Source organism: Ursus arctos, unplaced genomic scaffold (genome assembly GCF_023065955.2).
Source record: "Ursus arctos isolate Adak ecotype North America unplaced genomic scaffold, UrsArc2.0 scaffold_5, whole genome shotgun sequence".
Lineage (NCBI taxonomy): Eukaryota > Metazoa > Chordata > Mammalia > Carnivora > Ursidae > Ursus > Ursus arctos.
In genome coordinates this window covers 39,846,142-39,860,344 of record NW_026623067.1, presented here as the reverse complement: position 1 = coordinate 39,860,344, position 14,203 = coordinate 39,846,142, and the positions used below count along the sequence as shown (strand labels likewise).

The following is a 14,203-nucleotide window of genomic DNA, read 5'->3' as shown; positions in this document are numbered from 1 at the left end:
ACCCAGTAAGAATACTGATTGACACATCAATCCAAGAAATAGTCCACACCCCAGGTAAAATTGATCTTAACCTCCAGAAACAAATTCTGGTTGGGTAATACCAGCCCTAACCACAGAACAGCAGAAACCCAATACTCATTATTAGATTTTAGCACTAAAGAGACGATAGTGGCAAAAAATGAAAGCTTGTTGGAACTGGTGAGAAGGATCCAGTTCTGCTTCTACATCTGTTCATAGAAGAAGTCGTTGCAACAAAGACAGGACAACAGGACACCCTAAGTAGCCTTCACAATCCTATCTGTGAAGACACTTCCAACTATCTCTAAGAATTAAGCTATAAACCCAGTAGGACATTTCTATGCTTGCTTAACGTATTGTTACCATACTGACATAGAGTTGGCAGAAGTGGCCTGACAATTTCAGAAGCACATTTTCCTCCAAGTTTTAGTCCTAAGTTGTTTTAAGTATTAATATTTTTGCTTTCTTGTTTTCTATCCTTTTTTAAGCTCTGCTCCTAAAAAATAATGAAATATACTTGGGTTTTTCTGAATCATTATAGTTCCACTGACTGCATCTAGCTCAAAAGGCAGTTAATGGAGAGTCAGAATGTATTTTTCAACTCCCTAGACAATGATGTAATGCATACACAGGCATGTATAAAATCTGTAACTCTCTATAACTCACTGTCCATTAGACGGCTAATCTTTACAGACCTGATACCTAACAATGTGGCATCTTGTAGAGTCTCGTAAGGACTATCACTCTCTCCATTTCACAGGTGGGGAAACCGAGGCTCAGTGAAGTGAGGTAAACTGCTTAAGATTCCACAGCAAATCAAGATTCAAACTCACATTGGCTGACTCCAAAGCCGATGAAAGGGTTATTTCACCACAACCACTGGAGTAAACTAAGACAAAAGGAACTCACTATACATAGAGTGAAACCCATTTGGGAAATTATAATGAATGCCAAGTCCTTTATTGTACCTCATCCTTGCACAAATGTGTGTATGTACATGTATAAACACATACTTTTTCTTACAGTATATATTTCTGAATTCTAAATAAAGGCCTAAAGTAAAGGAATGATTTCAGGAAATGGAAGACCAACTAAGATCAGCTCTTACCTACCAACTATAGGCTTCTTTAGCATGGCCACAGGATGCTGGTAGCCACAGTTGCTTTTACAGCATGGTGACCTGACCCGCAGGAACAAGAGCTCTGAACATATTTATGTATTTTTCGTAAATTCAAGGAAAGCTAGCAGATGACAAATTAAAATATATGTAAGTATATATAATATACACACACAAGTACAGGTGTATATATATACACACACACACACACACACCTATATATATACACACACACACATACATCTTAACCTTATTGTTAGTATTACAGACAGGAGACAACAGTTTACAGATTATTAACTTCAGTCAATTCCAAACCCTTGGTCTCTAAAAACCCTTCTAATCTGAGACTTTCTCTGTTGCAGCACACTGGTTTCTGCCATATAACAACTACTAAGAAGCAGAGAGGAATCCTGAACAGCATGGATGTAAATGTGTTAAGTCAAAAGCATGTTGGTAAAAAAAAGACACACACCCCTGGGTACTCTTTTTTCCATTTATTCATTCAAAAGATATTTACTGAACATGGATTCTCAATCCTTATGCGCAGTGATTTTTGGCCTGAGGCTGTTCTAGGTGCTAGGGATGTAATGTGAAGAACAGCAAAGTCAAGATCCTTGTCTTCATAGATTTCTATTTAGAGTAGCCCAAAAATGACCAGAACCCAAGACACTCAAAAGTCAGATCTGACTGTATATTACCTAGCAGGACTCCCCTTAACACATTGCCTCCAAGTTAATTCAATGAGTAACGAGTGCTTATTAGGTTTCACAGCACTCTGCTAAGCATCAAGGCAGAAAGGCTACTATCAAGCCCTGCCCTCAGAAAGTTGAATCACCCTGGAATGACCATACACAGAGGTATGAACTAGGGGAATGCCAAAATAAGGTATTATTATCCATCCAACTCTATTGAGAGAAAGATAGCACTCATTTTTGTCAAGGAATTGCAACAGAGAAGAGAAAGTAAAAGATGTTCTGATTTATTTCAACACTAGGAACCCCTTCCCCTAAAAATAAAACAAAAACAAAAAAAAATCCATATCCATTTACCCCAAGAATATTGATGATTTCCTTAGTCTGGCTGAAATAAATCTCTTTTTAAGTCAACAAAACTAATTAGCAATGATTAATTATAAGAGGGCATATATTTCTAACCTGAGGAATCTTAATTCATCTTCTGGTTCCCCTCACCCTGTACTCTTTTTTGCTTAAAAAAAAAAAAAAAAGAGAGAGAGAGAAAGAGAGAGAAGAATTGAAGATGGTGGGGGACGGGCCAGAGGGTAGGGGGACCTCGCTTTTCTGGGCATTGGGTCAAGACCACACAGTATGAGAGAGCAATGGCAGGCAGCTGGCTGGGGGCTGGCCAGGGCCATGCTCCTTCTGCTTAGACTTTGGCTGTAACCACTAGACCACACGTCTGCACTATTTTTCAGATGACCAGAAGGGAAGATTTTTAAAACCATACTAGAAAATGGCTTTGCTTTTAGGATGTGTTTATACTTGCTCTGGTGTTTTCTTGCAGCGTCATGGGGCAGAATTTTTTGAAACACACCTAAAAAGAACACAGTCACACTGGCATCATCAGTCCTCTTGACATGACCACAGCAGAGCCCGATTCAGCAAACCCAAGAATATTTTTTTAAAAAATGCTTATCTTGTTCCACACCTCACCACAAAGCAAACAACCTAATTCATAGGCTTCCTAAAATTCAAAATGCCTCCAGATCTGTCAATATATTTTAAAATGCCATCCTTGATTTGATCACTAACAAATATGACAACACTTTCAGGCTTTTATGATATAAGAGAAAGCTGTAAAAATGGACCTAAGAGCCAGTTCAATCATTCTTCAAATTGAACAAAGTCACTCTAAGAGATCTTTCTCTTATTGACTGCCTTTCCCACAGAGGGAAAAAAAACCTGAAGCTAATCCAACCATAATCTCCACTCCCATGAACCACTGCCGTAACATCTGACAGAGGGCCAACAGTAATCGGTGCTGCTGCTAGGGCAGGAGGTCACGCTACGGAATGTCTATTAAGATATTACAGCCTCAAATGCCTTCAAACCAACAACTGCAACACAGATAATAAACATAGCAAATTGCACCAGGAAGAGTATATGATGTGGGTAGTTAGGACAGAAGACAAAATGTTCAAAAGAAATAGATATATTATAAGAAAACCTATAAACACAAGGTTGAAGGCATATCAGAGAGCCTTTGGAAGCAGACAGAAACGTTAAGTGGTTTGATTGTGGAAAGATGAATTATTACCTAGATGGAGAGAGGATATTGATAACAGTCTCCATATCCTGATGGAGGATTTCAACTATCTTGACATCTACTGATGGTAGTATGTCTTTAAAAAGCCAAGCCGCTAAAACGATACAAGTTAAATGAAACTAAGGAGATGTGACAACTAAATGCAATATGCGATCCTGGATGAAATTCAAGACCCCCCCCAAAAAAAGATTTTATTTATATATATAATTACTGGACAACTGGTGAAATTTGAGATCTATAAAACAGATAAAACATTATATCAAAGTTAATCTCCTGATTTGATCATTATACTGTGGCTATGTAAGATGTTGATATTTTGGGTATCTGGATAGAGTGTACTGTGGAATTCTTCATACTATTTTTCTCTTTTTGCGACATTTTTGTAAGTCTGAAGTGATTTTAAAATGAAAAGTTAAAAAATAAAAATGAGCTAATACACACACACACACACACACACACACACATATACACGCGCGCCTCTGACAAATTCTTGACTTCCAAAAATGTCACCTTCTAGAGGGAAGAAACAAAACAGGTAACTCTTACTTTGGCCTTAATTCTGACTCAAATGACCAACTAAGTGGTGACAGAAACCTTCAAAGTTACAGACTTACTTATGCCAGCCTCTTCAGAGACGGGGCAGTAGTTAACCTAGGCCACAAAAATATGAATATATATTTTCCAAAAATATAAAATCATGTGTAATTAGCAAAACTGGGAGGAGGCAGAATAGTGACTAACCCCTAGAAGAGGTATAGAGAGTGGCAGGCATCCCGTCTGTCTTCTCAGAGATGGAGCCACACAGGTGGGAGGGCTGAAAGGAGCAACACCCGTCAGCTACAGGGAGGGGCACATCTGGGTCAGGGCGTCGAACGGAGAGCCCTTGCAGCTGTTAGAAACTGCAGCTCCTGTGGCTCCTTGAGAAGGGATGGGACGTTTTCTACTCAGGAGTTAGAAGGATCTTGGTAAGAGCTGGCTACGTCCAACAGGTTGGTGACTGGTGTTAGAGTACACAGGTACAGAGAATCTTCAGGTTCCCACTCAGTTCATGTGCCCAGTGAACTGGGAGAAGAGCAGCTCCGGTGAGACATAAGAAGTGCCCTTTGTCATTCCCCACTCCAAAACTCAGCAGCAGATGTGGGTTGCTAGAAAATAAGAGGTGCCATCAAGGATAAAGTGAAAAAGTCATAAAGAACACTAGAAAAAGTCAGGTTTCTACACTGGGCTTTAGAAAGCAGAACTGAGAAAAATGATAGGTGTAATCCCAAGGCCAGAAATTTGAAAAAGGAATAATGATAATACTATATATAGCATGAATCACACGCCATATACTGTCCAATTTACCTTCTATATATTGCTGCATTAAAAAAGGTGAAACATGAATGGCTAAGAAACATGAAACAAGATTTTCAACAACCTCATTAGTAATTTAAGAAATGCAAATGAAAGTAACATACACTTTTCCACCATCAAATTGACACGTAAACATACACACTTAAAATATACAGTATTGGCAAAGGTTTGGAGAAAATGGGCACCTTCGTAAATGACTGGAGGCAGTTATAATCAAGTACTTCTTTGTAGAGAGAGTAATTTGTTAATATTTATTAAAATATTAAATGAGCCTACCATTCAACATGCAATTCCACTTGGTATATATCCTGGACAAATGCTGAAATAGGTAAACAGTGAAATATGTACAAGGATTTCCATTCTACCATTCTGCACATTACAATGATGTGATAAAAAGCTGAGAACAGCCTACATATCAAAGACAGAAGGTTTAATAATCTATGGGAAAGCTATACTATGTCCAAAATTCTACAAAACAGAAGAAGTTATTCCTAGATGTACACGTACAGGAATAAAAACACAGAAAGTTCTGGAGGAATACACACTACACGTTTAACTGGAGAGAGGGACTTCTGCCTTCCATTATGGCGAGGGATGGAAGGTCCAAGTATGCATCCTCATACGACTAAGTATGAGGATACAGGTGTAACTAATGCCCATGACAAACCCTCAAGCCTAGAAAGGTGGTAGTGTGTAGGTGAGGTCAATGGGCTGAGATCTGAGGCTTGCAGAAGATGCTAAAGGCAATCAGAAGGAATTTTATGTTTATGCTTAGATCAAAAAAGTGAACAAAGCAGTAAGAATGTTAAACAGCAGTTGTGCGGAGATCCATAAAACGTAGATGGGGAATTGCCAAGAACCAGCCTCAGTTAAGAACAAGTCACACAGGGGCGCCTGGGTGGCTCAGCCGTTAAGCATCTGCCTTCGGCTCAGGTCATGATCCCAGGGTCCTGGGATGGAGCCCCGCATCGGGCTCCCAGCTCAGTGGGAAGCCTGCTTCTCCCTCTCACACTCCCCTTGCTTGTGTTCCAAAAAAAAAAAAAAAAAAAAAAAAAAAAAAGAACAAGTCACACAAAACCAACCATACTTCAATTTTCTGTGGGTTCATTCATCTGATTATTTGACAAGCACGTACCGAACACCTTCTCTGAGCCAGACACTATGCACAAAAGATATAAAAACAAACAAACGAGCACTGACAATGCTCCTGCCCTGTTGAAGATGATAATCCAGCAGGGGGACAGATATGAATCAAATAACCAAACCAATCAATTTACTATTACAACGTGATACAAAGGCTTGGAAGTTAGGAATCAAGTGTCTCCAAACAACCTTGCAAAGAAATGGAGTCTGCAGACAGAATCCAGCGGTCCTTGAACTTGGATGGTAGAGGAAAAAAAAAAACCTCTTTTGAACTAGCCTTTAACTGAACTTTAGCATTCCCTTCAATATGAACATGGGCAGCAAACCACAGTGGTTCTGACTTTGCCACCAATAAAAATCACAGGTGTTTCCATGTAACATTACCACTGTTGCAGATAATCTGAATTATCATTTATAGGATTTATCACACCTGCCCTTCCTTTTATTATGTAATATGGTAATAAAGAAGCATATATTTATATTCCAAGTGGTTTTAATATTTTGGTAACTATTTCTATGTAATTTTTTTCCTTTTTAAAGGAAATTTATTTTATTTTATGCATTATTCTGAGAAACGGTCTAAAAGCTTTACTTGATTGTCAAATGAATCATGGCATAAAAAACATTACCAATCACTCACCTAAATTCTGGTACAAATAGATAGGTATGTATCTAAATGGACTACAAAATCAAGGAATTTGATTACTCTACACACATGGTCTCACGTAATGAAATCAACCCAATTTCCTCCCAAAAATAAACAAAATGAAATGAAATAAATAATTAACACTCAGTTATCCTCAACCCTTTAGTTTTGACTCTAGGTGTTCAACAAATATTTGCTGAGTGCTTACTTTGTGCCAGCCACGTGTGAGGCAATGGCCAAACAGCAACAAACCAATTTTGTGAAGGTGGCCTGTCCTCATCTTGGATCCTCATTGTCCATCAAAGTAATCGGTGGACAATCTATAAATGTCTGCTAAACGCTAAAAGAAAAATGCCTACGACCGGAATAAGTGCCACCAACATGTTATGAAGTCCTAACATTCAAACAAAAATGTTCTGCCTATCATTCCATTTCTTGGGAAGGTTTCATCAACTCACCAGCATAAAATCGAATTTCACCTGACTTTCTCTTCCTCCCACTTTGTATCTCACATTGCTCAATTAAACAGTCTTTTATGAGAAATTGCTCTTCAGAAGAACATCTAACCAAAGGGAACAAATTCCAAGTGAATAGCATTCGATTCCTTTTAAGACTTGCACACATTGGTGTGATAATAGTAAGTACTATTATGAATTCTACCTATATAAAAACATTCACAGGACTCAAAGAGGAAGCTTGCAGCCAGCTTCTTGCTCCAGTAAGAGAAAAAGAAACACAAGCAAAATAATAGAGATCTAATCCAATTTTCCAGCAGCTCGGGGACAAGTGGGAATAAAAGAAAGCAAACCGGAGACCTCACCCTCAAACTCTTCACCTCACACTATGTGATATTACAAAGAAAGCTCTCACAAAATGGGTAGAACTATCCTTCCAAACCATCACACCAGTCATAAAGGAGTGAGAACTGCATCATCACACGAGAGCTTAGCGATTTCACCCCACACCTTCTTAACCATTCAGACTCCTTTGATCACTTATTTTACCACGGAAAGGAAAATCTAAGCATTTCCAGTAAAATGGTGAGGTGAGCTTAGCATACACTGGGCTGATGAACTGCCAGGCCTGGGATGCATTATAGCAAAGGAGGCTACAGATTACTTCATAATTCTCCACTTGTAGACTTCAAGCTCAGCCTGACCGCTCAGTGAAATCACTTTTTCCAGACTAGTGAAAGCAGTCCCTGCCTGCCCTCTGGTGAACCCAGGCAAGGTGATTTAAATAAACTCTGTGCTCAAATGAGCCAAATAATTTAGAAATGGAAGCTAGAAAGAGAATCCATTTATCCTACTATCTGCCCCCATCTCCAAAAAGACAACAATAAGAACTAATTTTTAATGAGTACTTGGCCACATTCGGGACTTGAGCCAATCACTTTACATATATGTTGATCCTTACAAAACAATTTTATAGGAAGATATTATCCCCATTTTGCTATCAAAGAAACATGTTTGCAGGGACTAAGTCACTGTACAAGGTGTGAGACCTATTAGTGGTGAGTAGGGATTTAAACTCGGGCTGGCTGAGCCTACATTTTTTTTTAAGTAGGGTCCACACAGAGCTCAGAGCCCAATGTGAGACTCTAACTCATGACCATGAGATCAAGACCTGAGCCAAGCTCAAGAGTCGGACACTCAACCAACTGAGCCACCCAAATGCCCAGAGCCTACACTACATTCTTTTTTTTTTTTTTTTTTTTTAAGATTCTATTCATTTACTTGCCAGCAAGAGAGAGAGAGAGAGAGAGCAAGCGAGAATACAAGTAGGGGAGACAGCAGGCAAAGGGAGAAGCAGGCTCCCTGCTAAGCAAGGAGCCCAATGCAGGACTCGATCCCAGAACCCTGGGATCATGACCCAAGCCGAAGGCAGATGCTTAACCAACTGAGCTACCCAGGTGCCCTCCTACACTACATTCTTAATCACCATAATATTTTGCCTCTGACTAATCTTAACAGTAATCAATCTTACTTTTTCCTTTAAATACTCTAAACAGCTCTTTCGGGTATCAGGTGCAGAGCATAAAATGCAATGCAACTACTCATTTATTCTATGAGCTCTTGAAACACTTGGGGGTTAGAGTTTAGACACAGCAGAAAAAGGTGAGAGAGGAGCACACTTTGTTCAGTCTCCAAGTCCACAGGACTAAAATGGAAGATTTCCTTAAAATGGAGGTGAGCAGAAGGAAGCCACACTGTCTTCTCCTCTCACTAGAGGATTCTCTTTAGTGTCTTCCTCTTTTTCCTTCAACCACTGCAGGAGCCACAACAAAGTAGCTCCACCTAAAAGGGTAGATACAATTCAACTACAACTTCCTAATAATTCAGCATTATGTGTGTTGTAGTAAAAATAGCACAGAGCTGGAAGCTAGGAGACCTGGATTATCTACCCAAGATCAACCACTGACTGACCTTTTCAGGCACTGCTCCCTCTTATATAAATAAGGGTATGACACTGCTCCACAACTAGGAGGTTCAGCTTTATGAAAAAGCCAGGATCTGGCCATTTCTGACCTACAAAGATGTTGATTTCACAGTTTCAACTAATACATGGGTTTACACATAACCTTTCATGCTATACCACCTGTTTCTTATATTCCTAATCTAATTCTACATAATTCTGGCATCTGCCAACCTTCTAACCCCCTGGCTGTCAAAAGAGATTCAAGGAGTGGTTCATTAGAGAAATATCTAATTTCACTAAAGAATCCTTGGAATGTGAAGGAGCACTAATACTTCTAAAATAAGGAGGTAACAGAAGCAGTTCCAGACAGGCACCACTAATCACAGCTAAGGGAAATATATTGGCACACAGTTTAAAGAGGCTGATCCAGGCTCTGAGGCTCCAGGTTATCCTATTTGTCCCACTGAGTCTCTGGGTCAACTTTCCATAGTGTAGAGAGAATAATAAATACTTCAGGCTGTGTGTGTGTCTGTGGCAGATGCTGTGATGGTAATGGACAAGCAATGATGATGCTCCAGCTGTGGGCATTTGGCCCAGGTTGCCCACAGTCCAGGTGAGAGGCAAGTAAGGACCAGGTAACAGAAGATTAAAATAAAAGCTTATGTGGCTACAATGATGAGTCTATAGCTTGTCAACCCAGATTTAACAGAAAGTCAGGAAAATCCAGCAGAATCATTTCAAAACTTTATCTTACTAACTAGCTTGTTGAGTTTTTAAAAAATAGTTATAAAATCACGTCTGTATGCCTTTTATTTTATTTTCTTGCCCTGTTGCTCTGTCTACAACTCCCAGTACTATGTTGAATAAAACCGTTAGAAGTGAACATCTTTGTCTTGTTCCCATTCTTAGGGAGAAAGCATTTAGTCTTTCACAATTAAGTATGATGTTAGTGGTAAACTTGTGCTTTTCACTCTTGGCCAATATCAAAGAATAAGCTCTTCGAATAGAAATTTTCATGGAATATAGATATCAGAGTGGGGAGAAGCTGTGTCACTTTTGCCTACCTCATGTCTCCCCCCATCCTCATATAGCAATGCTTTGATTTTTCCATTAGGGGAAGCCAACGTTTCCCCACCACCACAGTTCTAGCACAGTGGGCAGATGAGTCACGTCTGGTCAATTCACCTACCCCACACTCAGGTCCAAGTATTTAGTCCAAGAAAATTCAAATATGGGGCTTGTTTAGAATTATTACATAATGCTCTCTTTCCACTAGACTTATAGATTAGGGATCAACAAAGTAAGACCCATGATTGAGATCTGGCTTCTACCTGTTTTTAAATAGTTTTAGTGAAATGTAGCCATACCCATTCATTTACACATTGTCTATGGCTGCTTTTGAGCTACAACAGCAAAGCCAAGTAGCTATAATAGTGACCACAGGGCTCCCAAAGCCTAAAATAATTACTATCTGGCCCGTTAACAGAATAAGTTTCCTGACTCCTGTTCTTGATAATATAATGTAAGCCTGGAGCAGTCTGGAAGCCCATCACCACTATCTGGAAAGAACCTAATAGAAATGACATCAACACAAAAGAAGAAACCAACTCCAAATATTATGGAAGTTTCTGGATTCAGATGGACTGGAACTATTATACCCCAACTTTTTTTAAGTTCCATAAGCCAATAAATCCAGCTTTTTCTCAGGCCGAGTGTAAATAAAGCATCCTTCATTTGAATTCAAATTCGCAACATAGATAAAAACTATAATGTTCATTGCAGAACCACAACTCTAATTTCTTCTTCCATTATATATCCATGAATACCATATAGACATTCAAAATTTTTCAACTAGAAAGTCAGTGAGCACTAAAAACTGTAATTTATATAACAATTAGCTAAAACAGTATAAAATCAACCAATTCAGGGCTCATTTAGACTGTTTTTCCAACCATCCTAAAGTGTTATTAAACGATAAAAGCACAAAGGGGATGTAAACTAAAGTCACCCCCTCCAAAGAAAGAAAGAAAGAAAGAAAGAAAGAAAGAAAGAAAGAAAGATCCAATACCGAATAATCATTCATAGAACCACTGAGCTCTAAGTACAAAAACAAAAGTGAGGTGCTGCCATTATATTCTCCCTGGTATAAGGCTAACACTCCAAGACCAGCTAGGGAAACAGGTTTCTGCTTCCCTTACGAAAGCCAAAACTTCTAAGGGGATGGATTTAACTAATTAGGGAAACTGTGATTAAAACTGGAGCTGCTAATTGTCTACTGGGTATGTATCTCCAAGAATGTTCCCTAGAGGCTCTCAGCAGTAGGAGACAAAATTAAGCCTAGTATTCCTGCCACTTACGCAGTTATCATTTGTCTGTTTCTCTCCAGGAAACTGAAAAGTACACAGAGATGCGGTTCTCGATGCAAGCTATATGTTCCTGTGAAGAAATAATTTTATATTATGTTTAGAAACAGAATTATTTTGTGTTTAAACTTGTTTTAATGTGTACATTCTGGAGCAAGGAGATGTTTCTTTCAACAGCATGCTTTCCATCTGCAGAAGCCAGATGTTAATCTACGGGAAAACTCAAGTGGTTAGTAAGACCAATTACATACAGAGAACAAATATCAAATGGTAGGGAGAGGGAGGAAGGGAAGGTTTAAAATGGAGTTGGTGAAGCAGTTGTAGAACTGCAGCTTAGGGGGGGGGTGGAGACCTCAAAACAGTGGAGTTTTTATCCATACGAAGAATAGTATGCCCTGACAAGATTTTTTTCTTCCTGGGTACTTCCTCCCCTAGAATTGAAGAATCGTTCAAGAAACTCAGATAAAGTATAAAAAGTGAAATGAGTGAGAATTCTTGAAGGCAACGTCACTCTTCATCTCTATTAATCATAAAAACCAAACACATCTAGGGCTACGCATGGGTTCAAATTCTACCTCTGCCACTGTGATAGAAACTGTCAACCACCCTACAGTCTTCTTTATCTTCTTTCTGGAAGTAATAAAATACCCAGGGGACCGGCTGAGCCCATGGCTGCCTATGTTCAACCTAGATTTCCCATCCTCCTCTGTAGCTAGATGTGGCCAATATAAGTATGTTAGGGCCATTGGAAGTGATGTGTGCATCCTCTGGCTCCTGGATAGTTTCATGTCCATTATCTGGCTGAAAAACAGCAATGACTAGTAGAGCAACCTGGAAAGCGATGGGTTGAGTATGGCAGAATGACCCTGCAAAGCATGGACTGTTCACTTCCAGGCTTGGAGAGAGAAATCAACTTCTATGTTATTTAAGCTACTACACTTTGGAGTCTCTTTGTTATGGCAACCTAACCAGTACCCTACCACTATAGCCACTTACTGTCGTGCTACTGAGCCAAGTTGCTGAACCTGAGTCTCACTTTCCTCAATTGTAAAATGGTAGTATTTTGTGATGTCCTAAGATTATACTTGTTTAATAGGTACTAAGAAGAATAAATGGGTTAAGACATGTACTATGCCAAATCCGTGACTTATACACACAAAAGTGCTCAGTTAAGGGTAGGTGATGGTAGCAAAGATAAAGGACAACTAGGAAGTGGCTTTCGAAGGCCTCTGACAACAAGCAGCTATTGTGCCCACAAAACCCTAATGGTAGAAATGTCTATCTGCTATATATACACATAGCAGAAGTACCTACTCTTCCAGCCTCTTTGGTTTCGGCTGCAGAAACCAGATGATGAAGGGGACGTCATTATTTGAAAAGTGTCACGTTAAGATGCACAGATTATGTCCCCGCTGTGGCTCTAAGGCCTACCACCTTCAGAAGTTGACTTGTGGCAAATGGGGCTATCCTGCCAAGCAGAAGAGAAAGCATAACTGGAGTACCAAGGCTCAAAGATAAAATACCACTGGAACTGGTCAAATAGACACCTAAAAGTTATCTACCACAAATTCAGGCCTGAAATCTGAGAAGGAACAACACCTCAACCCAACAGGGGAGCTGTGACAGCATCTAGTTCATCTTCAGGATTTCAATAATCAGTCACAAATAAACATCCTGGTTTAAAAAAAAAGAAAAGAAAAGAAAAGAAAAGAAAAGAAAAAAGTCTACCTGCTTTGAGTTTTTATCAGTAACGACGTAGAGAAAACAAGGGGTATCTTATATGTAGTGCAGAAGAATCAAGATAAAATAATGTTCAATTCAAATTTAGCTGTTCCAAACTCTTTAAATGGTTCTTTAAATCTTGCTCTATGTTATTAAATGCTATCCAAACACTAGTTATTTGTTTCTGCTCAGCTGTTCTGCTCAGTTTCACATTTATAGACAAAATAGCTAAGTAGGAAGACACATTCATCAATAGAGATCACCTAACCTGGCTAGGCTGAGAAAGAAACATACAAATGAACTGGAATCATCTATACTGGATATCCATCTTGATGCGAAGAATTCTATACTCAATGAAGGCTATGGCCTGATGGCCTTGCACACATCCCCCCTCTGGATACTGCCTTTGCAAGTGATAACTACTGGCCCTCTGACACTGTGGATTCTTTTTTATCTTTTGTACTCTTCAGATGTACTCTTAGGATTTCTATAACCCTGATATCTGCTGAACACTGCAGTTGAGATCTTTGGCACCAAGATAAGGCCACTATTTTTGACTTTAGGGACACCCCCTGGGCCCTGATGTGAATTTTACATGTCACAAGATGCAGGAAAACCACCAGACTACATCAACCAGGAAAGGCCAGCATCTCAAAAATGGGACCACAGATCACACTACCAAGGCTTAAATCCTTCCATCTACACTGATAATACCACTGTGAATAATGGGATGTGGGCTACCATAGCAAGGGGATGCTGAACCAGAAGGTGATGAACAAGGATACTACATAATCTGTATACACTTTTATAATCATTTATCCCACTCAAATAGGTTTGAGATAATGCTTTGCATCCTACTCCATGGAGACATCAGTATTCAGTAAGCCAGACTCTGCCTCCTCTAAAAGACCTAAGGACACTACAACTGCCTTGGCCAAGGGCAGTATCACATAGCCTGACCGGAAGGAAGAAGAAGCCAAAGCTCAGGAACTGCAACCACGCAGAAGCAGTATCACCATCGACAAAAGTTAGTTCAAGAATAAAAGATGCCCTCTGGTACGCTGGTCTTGAGAAACTAAGGCTTTAGATCAAGAGCAAAAAATCACTGCACTTGGGAAGCAACAAACAACTCTGGGTCTT

General features: G+C 39.4%; 1 protein-coding gene and 1 pseudogene across 4 annotated transcripts in view; one reads left to right on the top strand and one right to left on the bottom strand.

Annotated features, from left to right (window-relative positions):
• ARHGAP26 (Rho GTPase activating protein 26) overlaps positions 1–14,203 on the bottom strand; it is a 414,131-nt gene that overhangs the window by 241,914 nt on the left and 158,014 nt on the right. The gene's annotated exons all lie outside the window — the stretch shown is intronic.
• On the top strand, positions 12,692–12,996 carry LOC123001061 (60S ribosomal protein L37-like; annotated as a pseudogene).